The 13,934-nt window shown below is 33.3% G+C and overlaps 1 long non-coding RNA gene across 1 annotated transcript in view; it reads left to right on the forward strand.

The window, feature by feature from the left end:
• The first annotated feature begins 388 nt into the window (after nucleotides 1-388).
• Nucleotides 389-13,934, forward strand: part of LOC143246005 (uncharacterized) — a 144,010-nt gene continuing 130,464 nt past the window's right edge. Inside the window, exons 1-2 of the long non-coding RNA XR_013025718.1 lie at nucleotides 389-514; nucleotides 1,460-1,524. This is a non-coding gene — a long non-coding RNA (uncharacterized LOC143246005). The remainder of the gene's footprint in view (nucleotides 515-1,459; nucleotides 1,525-13,934) is intronic.

The following is a 13,934-nucleotide window of genomic DNA, read 5'->3' on the forward strand; positions in this document are numbered from 1 at the left end:
TCTGTCAAATTACTGGTTTTGTAACTGTAAACCCACAGAATGAGGCAAGTTTTTAACTATAAAACGTTCAATGGATATAATGAAAACTTTTAACCAACGTAGGAGGGTGGTTATACATATTTTGCATCATGGATTAGATTTCTGCATAATGCTGCGATAGAGATGGGATTGAAGCAAGTAATTTTTAGAGTAAGAAGGAGTAACATTCATTTATGTTCAATAAATTTTCTTAGTTGAATTAGCATCATTTCATAAACACTTTACTTTCTTTATATATATATAAGTTGGGTCGATTTAGAGTGCGCCACTTCCGACCAATGGGAATTTTCGCGGTAACTTGCAAGCTACGCGCACCCAAATCATCCCTGTTATTAGAGGATGTGCTGCTTACAAGTGACCTCTCTAGGCTAGACTGGTCCAACCTAAAGAAGCCTCGCTGTCTATACGAGGAAAGGTAGACCTGACCAGCGATTTCAAAAGGAGTCAGTTCCTTCCAAACTTGGTTGTATTTAAGGTAAGAAGTCTAAGTTTCCGTGTACATTAAGCTGTTTTTTTACGTCTGTCGTAGTAACTATTTTGCAATAGGTTTGGTAACGTCGTCAGTCCTGTTACATTATTGATTGCACAACCCAAACGACAATGCTTGTTTTTTCCTTTCATTACTGATGATTGAATAGACATTTTCTTGATCGTTTTTAAAAACGTATAGCTCGTTCATAATGTATGGAGTGCAATTAATTCTGTTTTTTTTTTTTTTTTTACCGAGGCTGCGATATTTCTTTTATGACACTGTATTTACCGGTAACGTTTAGAAGTTTACATATAATATTTCTGTGTATTTTCTAACATACCCGACGGATTTTCATCAGATTTGTGTTTGAAAGTTTCGTTAACTTGCATACATAAAACATTTTATCTTGCCGGTATACCTATCATGCTTTCTCAGCTGGCAAAGCAATGACTTCGATGGTAGAGTTTTCGACACCTTATCACACGCTTATTGTTGAGTTCAGGTCATAAATTTGCCTTTTTTGTGTGTTTTTTTTTAACTCACATATACTCTATTTAACCCTTCTTTCGTTTCACACAGCTATAGTTCAATATAAAGTTTCAGGTGCAAATGTGATGAATAGTTTTGATAAAAAAAGCCAAGAGAGTTGTAAAGAGTTAATCACATTTTAGACATATTTTATAATTGACCGGTTATGACAACTCAACATAACAATTATACTTAATTGTTAGTAAAGTATAATGTAGTAAAAGACATTACTACATTCTTTCAAAAATGGCCATGGCTCTCATCCTGTCCGCAACAGTTACTATAGAGTTTTTTATGTTTTTTTGAAGAAACGATATATGATTAAATGAAAATATTGCATTATTGTATTATTCAAACATGTCATAAACTTACACATTTATTCATTCTTCTTATGCCAGTAACTGTTTTTATATTCTCTAGGATCATCTTCCGCAGATAAACCTGTTTGAAACGATCTATAAGAAACGAAACGTTGAAACCCACTGGTATAAGCTCATTTGTTTCGTCATATAATTTCTATATATATATATTAATAGATATAGATATATATGAATAGATATAGGAAAATCCGCAACATACTCGTTTTAATTTCAATTTCAAGCGATTATTACACTTATATCAATTAACTACGGTGGTGCAACAAATCGTAGTAGTTGTTCCTTTGTTAATTTTAGCATAAAACTACACTATGGGATATCTGCGATGGGTTTGATGAAGGGAAGCGAACCCCAAATATTATCTTTTTAAACACTCATAATACATAGTCTTTTTGACTTGTTCCACCCCCTTACGCAAAATTGAATGATTTTATTTGATTACTATTCTAAGGATAAGGTGAAAATATTAGGAAAATTGATGAGCTGCTTCACCCCCCCCCTTTTGGGACAAGTGTATCTGTAAGTTTGATAAATATTATATTATTTAGCCCTTTAGGTTACATAATTTCTTCTTATGTTATTTGAATGTATAGAATGTAAATTTTGCTAATTTTGATCAAACTAATTAATATGTATTTTAGCCACCTTTAAGAAAGGTAATAATATACCAGATGTTATCTTTAAACCTTCCATAAAGTATACTAATCTATACAGTTTGGAGATGTTATATTTTCTTAATATACAAAGTTAGTGCAAACAGATAATCATACTTTATAAGAAATATCTGGCATTTGAATTTTGAGCCTCTCTACCGTACGAAACTAAACAGAATAATTGTCTTAGATATGAAGCTTTATTAAACCTCCCAAAATTCACTCTGAAATAGAATGCTTCTCCAATCAATCTCCTTTCCTTCCATAGCCAAATATTTTTTATTATTACAAAACCCACTGAGTTAAACTGGGACTTATGGAATGCTATTGACACTTCTAAAGGTAATATTTCAAAAATAATTTTATTCAAGATATTAATATATAAAAATATATCTCAAATATTACATTATAGACTCATATGTTGATAGGAGCTTTTTAATATAATTTCAAGGAACGATTTACACGCAGCATCTAGAGTTTGCTATTTATACAGGACAATTTCAATTAAACAAATAACAAATTTAGGTCATTTATTGTGATTAAGTTATACAATTACCAGAATTCGCATCTGCTTAAACCAAGACGGATGAGCATAACCTTATAGTACCACAAAGCTCTTCTTAATTCTGTGTAAAGACGCCTCAGAACCCTAAAGATAGACTAAAACAAAGTTTTATGAAATTTTATGTGAGGTTAAATATTCAAAATAACTTACTTAAAAATAAACATTGGTTTTAAAAATGTATATTTCAGTGAAAAAAACAGCAAACAAATACAGTAATATGTATATTTTCAATGGTAATTTAAAATTTCTCTTAATACTTTTAGTTGACTTATTCTAACTTAACTACTTTATATGCCCTGGGATGTAAAATACTAGCTTAGCTCAGCAAATCACAATTATAATTGAAACTGAAAGTGAAATAAGGTTTTATCGGTATGACCTAAGTAAATCAGTATTGATCACTACATGGAAGTGATGAGGTATGGAGGAATACAGAATTACTCAGGGAAAATAACGGTTGTAAGTGTATATCAAGAAACAGAGGCAGTTTCTTGACAGTTCCTCAAACGTTGCCACAGTAACGGTGCTTGAAGAAGCCTTATTTTTCATCCTTCTTCCTGAAATCTCCGATGCTTCCTTATGTCAAGTTAAAGTCTGAAAGAAGAAGATGAAAATAGACATCTCAGTTTTGTTAAAAAATCTTTCCTGAGATTCTTATATACACATCAACCAAATCTAAAGCCTAAAGTTCTTGGAGTCGCTTTGTGCTGGATTCAGTTTTCAAGTTCTGTGTTATCAATAATAATGAAAGTAATGCCGAATTGACGCTGCGTTTCTCATTTTTACTTGAAATTCTGTGTATCTGATATTCAAACTTATTATTGGACTTGACACTAGAGCTGCCTATGTATTTCGAATGTTATTTAAACTGCCAATCTTTTGAAAGTAATTTCCGTGAAATAGACCTTTTCGTTTTCAGAAAAATCAGATAGGCACCTTACAAATCCACTTTATTTTTTTATAGTGAGAACGTCTAAGAAATCAGTGATGCGAGTTTCAGTTGTGATAAATCTTTTGATTGTTTGGTGTCAATCCACAAAAATAAATTACGAGAACTATACACTGAGTGGGAAAAAAGAATGCATTTGGTACGAAAAAAATACTATCACGATAAACATTGAAGTGCATGTTTGTATATATAAGGTTACACAGAGTTTTCTGATTTATATCAACTAGCCCAAGTTTCGATCATACTTTGTGTTTCAAGAGTAGGTCAGGTGATTTCCAGTATCTTACAAAAGAAGAATATAGTTAACTATATTTAATATATTTAACGAGAAAAATACGGTTGTTCATCTCAACGTTTCGTTACTACTGTATTCTATTATCGTACGACTTAAGTGTTTATTGATCATCAGGTTCTTTCGACGTCACAGTGCTCGATTATTGCATGATACTTCAATGTTTCTTATAGTACAGTTTAAATCAGACCATCACCACTGTATTTAACCTTTGACACAGGAGTAATAATAAACTGTTAAGATAAAGAATATATTCATTGTTTTCTTGAGCGTTTTTGAAGTTAAGCCCAAAAATACAATAGGCTACCTGTCCTATACCAAACACGGGCATCAAAACTCGGTTTATAACGTTGTAACCACTGGTGAACCTTTTTTTTTGATACTGGAAACCCAAAAGTAATCAAACCTTATAATTTGTATCTTTATTTTAGATGAGAATGGTCTCGTTTACAAATGAAGGAATGTCGCAAAATAAAACAAAAAAGGCATTGAGAGGATGCTGGTTATATATTCTGGTATTCTTAGAAAGATAAGCAATACTTTGACCATTGGGAATAACTTACAAGCGTAAAAATCATAAGTCTTTCGCTCAATGAAAGTAGCACTTGTACACATAAAAACGAAAACCTAAGGACCTGAAGTCATACTATCCTCATTTGATCTTATACTTATCAGATGTCTCAATGTAGCGCTTGCTGTGCTTAGATGCAATCTGAAAGTAGATGCCTTAACGTGCAGTGGTGAGCTTATGTAAAGATGTTAGGGGCCAGAGTGGCCTCGCCATCCATTGCAAAAGCTTTTTAACAGTACCAATTGCAGTTTCAGGCAGTAGTGCATTAATGTGGTTATTGAAATGAATACGTGCAATCGATAATGGAAATAGTTCCAAGAGCATCATGGGACCTGGAATATTGTTCTTATGAAGTGAGCTTAACACTGTGCGACGAACGTGTTATAAGAATACTGATGGCTAGAGCTTCATGGTAAAAACGTTCAGAGGTAAAATTTGCATTTCTTCTCATGTATATATCAAATGTGCATTTGGCTGACTACGCTTTACGATTAGTTTCATTAAATTTCATGTCTTACTCTGTATTGCTACACAGTGTAAAAGTTTGGACTTTATAGGTTGGGACGATATGAACATATTGATCATGAACAACTATAAATTACATAACTGGTTTCGAAAATTACTAGTTAATGAAATCCACGATATTCCGAAATAACGTAAGTTAATATTATGTTTTTTTATGCATCGCTATCACTGTTGTCTAACCTATCATTACAAAACTCAAATTACTGTACATTCAGAGCACTAAAACATCATTGATATTTACGGACCCAACAACATGTTGTGTGTACTTTTTATAGTATTTAGTATACAAAGTATGCATTTAACATATTTTCTTCCGTTACATATAAATATATATCTACACACACACAATCTGTGCAATACCTGATTTAAATATTTGTTTGTATGTTTGTTTTGAATTTCGCACAAAGCTACTCAACGGCTATCTGCGCTAGGGGTCTCTAATTTTGCAGAGTAAAACTAGCAGTAAGGCAGCTAGTCATCACCACCCATCGCCAACTCTTGGGCTACTCCTTTACCAACGAATAGTGGGATTGACCGTCACATTATAACGTCCCCACGACTGAAAAGGCGAGCATGTTTGGTGGGTTGGGGATTCGAACCCGCGACCCTCGGATTACGAGTGGAGTGCCTTAACCACCTGGCCATTTTTATGAAGATTTGTTATATATATATACATATATGAAAATGATAAAACAGAGAAATCATACAACTAATACTGAACGTCATAAGATTTTTCCGTAAACACAAACAGCAGTAAAGTTAAGTCGTGAAACAACACAATCTTTATTTACTATGAATCACTTAAAGAATCTGTAACTAGATCAGGGTGATTAAATTTTACTCGCTTTGGAGAGTATGTTGATAAATTTTTCTGAATTCTAAATTTTGCTTCATTTTCAAAGATAATTTTTGACTGTTTTCTGTTCTATTAATAGATACATATATTCCTTTAATAAGTTATTTTTACTTCTGGAACGTGGAATAGGTGGAATAAGCGCATTATTCTAGAGCCTTACATTTACTGTACACATCGTTTTCTCATTTTGTTATATTTTTTCATAAGACGTAAAAGTTTTTTTTTTTTAATTTCGTATAAAGCTACTCGAGGGCCATCTGTGCCAGCTGTCCCTAATTTAGTAGTGTAAGACTAGAGGGAAGGCAGTTAATCATCACCACCCACCGCCAACTCTTGAGCTACTCTTTTTACCAACGAATAGTGGGATTGACTGTATGTTTATAACGCCCCCACGGCTGGGAGGGCGAGCAAGTTTGGCGGGACGGGGATGCAAACCTGCGATCCTCAGATTACGAGTCGCACGCCTTAACACGCTTGGCCATGCCAGGCCCAGAAGTAAAAGAGACATGTGTTTGATCTATTTTTAATGAGGGTTTCTTGTGTGCCCGAGACAATATCCGTCGAACACTAAACGATGGTCACGGATGAGAGAATCTATACCTGCAGGAAATAATTTCACTGAATGTTCACTGGTGTTCTGAGTTAAACCTAGATTTGTGTAAAGAATTTAAAATGACAAACGCCATCATTTTCTTGATAGTTATAGAACCAGAACTATTTCAAAGTTTGGATGTTACAAGTTCAATGTGAGTTTGTCTTCAAGTTATATATTCAGTTTTCGAAACAACACTTTAAAACAGTCTTAACAGTTAATTTCACATTTTGAATATTTTTATCATTTATGGAAACTGATTTCGACTCCATACCGTCGTGGGTGAATTTAATTTTATGAACATAAATTACCTACGCACAAAGGTTAAAAGAAAAAAAAATGTCGGAAAACTATTAAGATCGATGTTCTGCTTAGTGTTGAATATGTTTTCTGTTAAAAAAAACCCAAAAAACTCACATTCATAAGCATTAAGATTCAAATACAAATAAACTTCTAAAATGATTTAATTCTCTTTTGTTTTATGTTTTTACGTTACATTTGTAAACTTGGACGCTCGATTCCCAATGTGTGAGATTAATCCTGTCACCGAATATATTCATTATTGTAGATACTGGGAATTATTCTGTGATGGCAAATCCCCTTTTTTTTTTTGGTAAAGAGGAGACCAACAGTTGGCGGTGAATAACTACTTTCCTTCTAATCTATCAAAATTTATGGACAGCTAGCGCAGATATCTTAGGAGTAGCTTTGAGTGAAATTAAACAAAATAAAGAAATATATATGGTGGCAAGTATAAATGTCAAAATTATTTAATTCGTAATTCATTTTAATAAGATAATGAAATTCACAAGTAAAGCATTTCAAAATTAGCAACGTTTAATAAGTTAATGATATTTCCAAACTACAATTTCCAAACACTTAAGCTTTTCTAATGACAGTGAAATTCATTTAGAATATTTTTTATCACAAAGATATTTCAAATGTCTTACTAATATTTAACATTTCAATCTATATTGTTTAATAAATAAAAACAATGCCTGTAAATTATATAAGAACAATCGTATGCGATAATGACCAGTGTGTAGGTCATTTAGGTAGGGGCTTGAGGAGACTCAACTCCAGGGCTCATGGTCTTAACGGGGGTCCATTCATAATTTTATTCTATGTAAAATTACGTGAGATGTAGATAGAGCACACGAAACAATATTATCTCATGGGCCTACACAACCATAAATTTACCACTGATAATGACATGTTTTTTTCTTATAGCAAAGCTACATAGAGCTATCTGCTGTGTCCACTGAGGGGAATCGAATTACTGATTTTAGCTTTATAAATCCTAAGGCTTACCGTTGTCCCAGTGGGGGACCTGATAATGACAAAATAAAACTTATGCATATCGTATTTTTATTGTCGCTTGGTTAGAAATTATCATTAAGTTTCTTTTGGGTGCAATGAAACTTTAAGAAACATAACCGAGGGTACCTCCATCTTTGGTTTCTTTATCAGTTACTACAGTTATTTAGTTCATCAGTGATATGCACAGAAGGGACTTGAATAATACATCTATTGAACTGCTAAGAAAATATAGGTTAAAAAAGTAAAATAAGAGGTGTTATCTAGTTGTTATAGAATAAAAAAAATGCATGATTTAACATTTTTGTGATAATTGGTTGAAAAAAACAAGAACACTTTGAAAAGTTGCTTAAATCTAATTACAAACTTTTCTAATCTAGTAGCTTCAGTCAGTTTAGAAAATGGAGTAACACTGTTGTGATTTCATGTACTGGAATCGAACTTCTGGCATTATTTTGGGTACTGGTACAGATGTTCCAAGTGGTGGTACGTCATTATTCTAATGTTTCTGGACAGACCTAAACACTGTTAAATCATAATAAAATCAGCAGCCACGTAAATTTAGAGTTAATAAAATAATTTGTCAAAAAAAAAAGGGAAAATTATTACTGTTTGTCTTCTTCAACTTGTTGAAGTGACAAAACTTGTGAACTGAATACAGGCAAGAACTAGAGACTGTTGATAACTGTGGCACGTGTATTAATATGTTCTTATGAACATGCTTTTGATAATTTAAGTCGATAATTTCTTTACGCGTTTACTAGGTTGAATGTAATAACTTAAAAATATAGGGGGATATGAATGTACTGATAAGAGAAATTGTTTGTTTGTATAACACACTATACTACAATCTTTTGAGGTTCGAGTCCTTCTTTGCCTACAATTTGTTTTTTAGTTACTTTGAATATAACGTATCCTATGAGATTATATTGTATCTATTGTAGATTAAAAGAAATAAGCATTGAACTATTAATAACAAGGTATTAATATTTTTATCATTTATCTTATTTATTTTATTATAGACCAAATTGTCTAAATAGACTAGGAAGGTGTATTCAAATATTAATAAATATAAAAATAAATCTAGCTTATTTTAAAAAAAAACGTTTTACTATATACACAACATATATAATAAAAAAGGTGTCCATTTAGTACGAAAATATTATTATAGTTTATTTGATAGGACTCATAAGTGGGCAAAAAACTCTTAGTTTATTTTTACAAAACATTTAGATATAAAAACTAATGTTCAATAGTGTGTAAATTTCACATTTCTCTAATATCCGTAAAGTAGTAGAAAAATTAAAGTCCTTGTCAACCCAAAAAATAGCAAATTATGACCAAAACTATTAAGTGTAGAAAAAACAGCTAAATACGAAAAACGTGTCAGCGGTTTAAACATGTAATGTAAAAAAAGAAGAGTTAAATTATATCTGATGAGAACATTTTACTTATATCATGTGATAGTTAACAATTAATCATTATAAGTAAAGACCTAAGAACAGTATATTAAATAAGTTATACATAATAGTAAGTTTATTTTGGTTCTCACCTGTTTAGGTAGCTCACTTTGATCAGAATATGAATTATAGAATTACTCAATATCTTTGTTACTTTGGTTTGTTTTGAATTTGCACATAACTAAATGAGGGCTATCTGTGCAAGTCGTTTCAAATTCAGCAGTGAAAGACTAGAGGGAAGGCAGGTAGTCATCACCACCCACCGTCAACTCTTCGATTACTGTTTTATCAACGAATAGTTGGATTGACTATCTCTTCAACGTGACTCTAGCAGTAGAGAGGCTCCAGTGGCTTTCAAAATTTCAGTGACAGCTTAAACGAATACACTTATTCTAAATCGATTTTCTTTACAGTGCTAATTACAAATGTTAGTTCCAGTGAACGAAGAAAGTATTATCTGACTTGCACTTTCAGTTTCAGTGAAAGTTCAAGTGCATTTTGGTTTAACTCGGGAATATATATATTTTTTTTTAATTTCGCGCAAAGCTTCACGAGTGCTATCTACGCTAGCCATTCCTAATTTATCAGTGCAAAGCTAGAGAGAAGACAGCCAGTCATCATCACCCGCCGCCAACTCTTGGGCTACTATTTCACCAACCAATAGTAGGAACGAATTGACCATCACATTATAACGCCCCACAGTTCAAATGGCGAGCATATTTGGTGGAATCCAACATTTGGATATTGCTAGAATTCGATTATAAGACGGTATACTGTCCAAAATTCTGGAAATAAAACAATATGGAAAAATATATTTAAAGTATAAAACAAAATTAAAGATACCGTTTCGAAATAACATAGAAAAAGACAACAAAAGTAGAAAGTAAAGAGAAAAATAAGAAGAGGGAAGCACAAAAATGTACGTACAAGCTATATATATGTCTTATAAGACTACATACATACACTGCTGGCCAAAATCTTAAGGCCAATGAATATAAAGAAAAAATATGCATTTTGCGTTGTTAGACGAAACCACTTATTTGAGTAGAGCTTCGAAAGATAATAATAAAAAAGGGAAAATAAAAAAAACCTTTTTTAGCATTTAATAGGGAAAATGTGAACACTATAAAATTAGCCTAAATACTAGCTGGTCAAAAATTTAAGATAATACTGAAACGAAGCGTTAATCGGTAAACACGTAACGAAATTTAGTCATTTGTGTTCAAGCATCAGCTTTGTCAACATCTCCCATTGACATCTCCCGCATTACATTGGGTAAAAACATGGCAAAGGCTAAAAAGTTGACAGAATTTGAACGTGGCAGAATTGTCGAGCTGCAAAAGTAAGGTCTCTCTCAACGCGCCATCGCTGGTGAGATTGGATGTAGTAAAACTGATGTTGATAATTTTTTAAAAGACCCTGAGGGATACGGAACGAGAATTTCAAGTGGTCGGCTCAAGAAAATTTCGCCGGCGTTGAGCAGGAGGATTCGAAGGGGGTTGTCCGGCAAGATACCAGCCGATCGTCGAACCAGATTAAGGCCATGCCTCCTTCCACACCACGAAACAGCTCGATTAAACTTTGTTGAAAACCAACAAGCATGGGACGTAGAAAAGTGGACAAAGGTTTTGTTCTCTGATGAGAAAAAAAATTAACCTGGACGGTCCAGATGGCTTCCATCGTTACTGGCACGATAAGGATATCTCACCGGAAGTATTTTCTACACGACACAGTGGAGAAGGTTTCATAATGGTTTGGGGTGCTTTCTCCTTCCATGAAACAATGGAGTTTCAGGTTATACAGGGGCGTCAAACAGCAGTTGGCTACATTGGCATAATCTTGACATTCCAAACAGCTTTTTGCAAACGCTTATATCGACCTTGCCAAAGCGAATGTTTGAAGTTATTCGCAATGACGGCCGTGCAACTCACTATTGAGACCTCTTGTTGGACATTTCCTACCCTGTTTAAGACTTCTGTTTGGTATGATCTTAAACTTTTGACCAGCTAGTATTTAGGCTAATTTCATAGTGTTCTTATTTTCTCTATTAAATGCTAAAAAGTTTTTTTAATTTTATTTTCCTTTTCTTATTTTCATCTTTCAAAGCTCTACTCAAATAGGTAGTTGAGTCCAACAATGCAAAATGCACATTTTTTCTTTATGTTCATTGGCCTTAAGATTTTGGACAGCAGTGTATATATATATATATATATATATGCGTACTAAACAGATATTTATATATTTAATTAATATCGGAATGACATGAAAAAGACGATAATCGCAGAAGAAATAAAGAATAAAAGTAACAAAATGCTAGCATTGAAAATAAATAAATAAATATACATAATTTAGAATACAGAAATACACTTACGCACAATGACAATGAAAATAAAACAACAACAACAGAAAATTAAAGAGAAGAAAAAAGTAAATAAAATACAAAATTATGTAAAAAATGCAGAATAAAATAACACAAAGCCGAAAGGTGGTCACTGTTGCGATGCAGGCTATTTGTAGGCATAGATAGGTACAAACATTACTACTGAGTTAAAACAACACTACACAATTACTTGTTGTTCTTGTAATGGTTGTTTTCAAATAATCGCAACTGAATTACCTTTTGACTAAATCTTGCAGTTGCAATTGTTGGGAGGTCAGCGCGAAGTAAAATGGGCTTCATGTGTACATCTGCAGAAGCACACACAGTGTTGTGTCATTTTGGACAGGAAGTTCTCGTGAAAGAGTTAATGAATTTTTTAAATCGTGTATGGGCACAATTATCGGGTAATTCTCGATCTTCCGATTCTAATCTTTGAATGATCATGGTGCCACCTACTGGTCGGTTTTTACCAATGTGCGTGTGTTTCTTTTTTTAATTTCGCACACAGCTACTAAACGGTTATCTGAGCTAGCCGTCTTTAATTTAGCAGTATAAGGCAGAGGGAAGGCAGCTAGTCATCACCCCCACTGCCAACTCTTGGGCTACTCTTTTACCAACGAATAGTGGGATTGACCGTCATACTATAACGCCTCCACTGCTGAAAGGGCGAACACGTTTGGTGCAACAGGGATTTGAACCCGCGACCCTCAGGTTACGAGTCGAACGCTTTAACCCACCTGGCCATACCTGGCCGCACTGTGTGTTATGTGAAAATTGTCAATGTAGTTGTCTGTTTGTTCTGCTTATAACAACAAGGTTAGCTGCTGCCCTTCTTGCCCTTCTTAGTAATGAACTGATAACCAGAGAGAAGACACCCCGTCGGCAGCACCAGCCGCCAACTTTTGGGTTACTCTTTTACCAACGAATAGTGTGTTTGACCAATACCTTATAATGCTCCCATGGAATGACAGGGCTTTGGTTTAATGAAGTAGACTGTCTGTGTTGTTTGTACAAGTTTCGTACTTTGTCCGACTGTATGATCATTAAGCGGGCTTTCACATGCACGTGTACGTTATCGGACATTTTCAAATGGTAAAAGTATCTTTACGTAAATGTAAAAAAACAACAAAAAAATCATACATTATTCAGCTTCGTTACATTCAACCATCATTTTTATTGTCCGCATTAAACATTTTAGTTATGCTGAACCATGTTCTAATTTATCCAAGGTAGCAAATGAGGCAAAGAATAAGACAAAATACGGACCACCATTTCGCTGACTCGTAAATTTGTAAAGGAAGAAGAACTCACAATACTTCATTTTGTTTTTTGGCACAGATCGAAGGAGTTACAATACTTCATTTTGTTTTTGGCACAGACAGATATTAATGAAACCCCTTCACAGATCATGCTAGTCCTTTCAATTATGATATCGTTATAATGTTTCAGTCAATTCGTTGATGGAAAAAGTAGGCGGTGAGTGGTGTTGACTGGTTGTCTTTTCTCTAGTCTGTTACTAATAAGTTAGGGAGAGCTAGAGTGCAGATAGCCCTTGAGTAGCTTTGAGTTAAATTGAGGATTTTTTATTTGTAGTATTGTAGTATTTAAATATAAATAGATGTTCGTTATTTACATTTATTTTTTTTAAAGAATGGTAATTCTTTTAGCGCAATTTTAAAAAATATCCTCTTATCTTTTTTTCCACTGATAAAAAAGAGACTATCAGTAAATTTATTATTGACATGTAACATCTGCTTTGTTTATGTTTAAGAGAGTAAAGCTACATAAGTTCTATCTTCGTTATGTTCATAGCAGGTATCGAGCCCCGAATTGTAATGTATAAATACTTAATACTACTGCTGAAGCTATGGGAGTACATATGCATGAATTGATTATAGTTAAGTACAAAACTACACAATGTTCTACCGGTGCTCTGCCTACCATGAGTTTCGAAACCCGGTTTCTAGCAGTATGAGACCGTAGTGGGAGATCACAAAATCGTAGAAAAGTAATATAATACACCATCAAAAATATTCTTAATGAACACTTATTAGTTTGGAAAAACATCAATTCTCCCCACCTAATCTATTTGTTACAATACATGTAAATAATTATCTATAACGGTTGAAATAAATACTTTTCACCAAAAATTAAAAGTAATAATACAAGTTTGAATTCGAGGGAGAAAAGTCAAAATGCCACAATTAGTTAAAACCATAGATTCCCGAGTTTTAAGTCTTGTTTGTTTGTTCTGTTTCACGTAAAGATGTATGAAGGGTGTTTGTGTATCCATTCCTAATTTCAAAGGGAAAGCAGATTGTCAACATCACCCACCATTAGTTTTCAGGCTATTTTATC

Source organism: Tachypleus tridentatus, chromosome 3 (genome assembly GCF_004210375.1).
Source record: "Tachypleus tridentatus isolate NWPU-2018 chromosome 3, ASM421037v1, whole genome shotgun sequence".
Taxonomy (NCBI): Eukaryota; Metazoa; Arthropoda; class Merostomata; order Xiphosura; family Limulidae; genus Tachypleus; species Tachypleus tridentatus.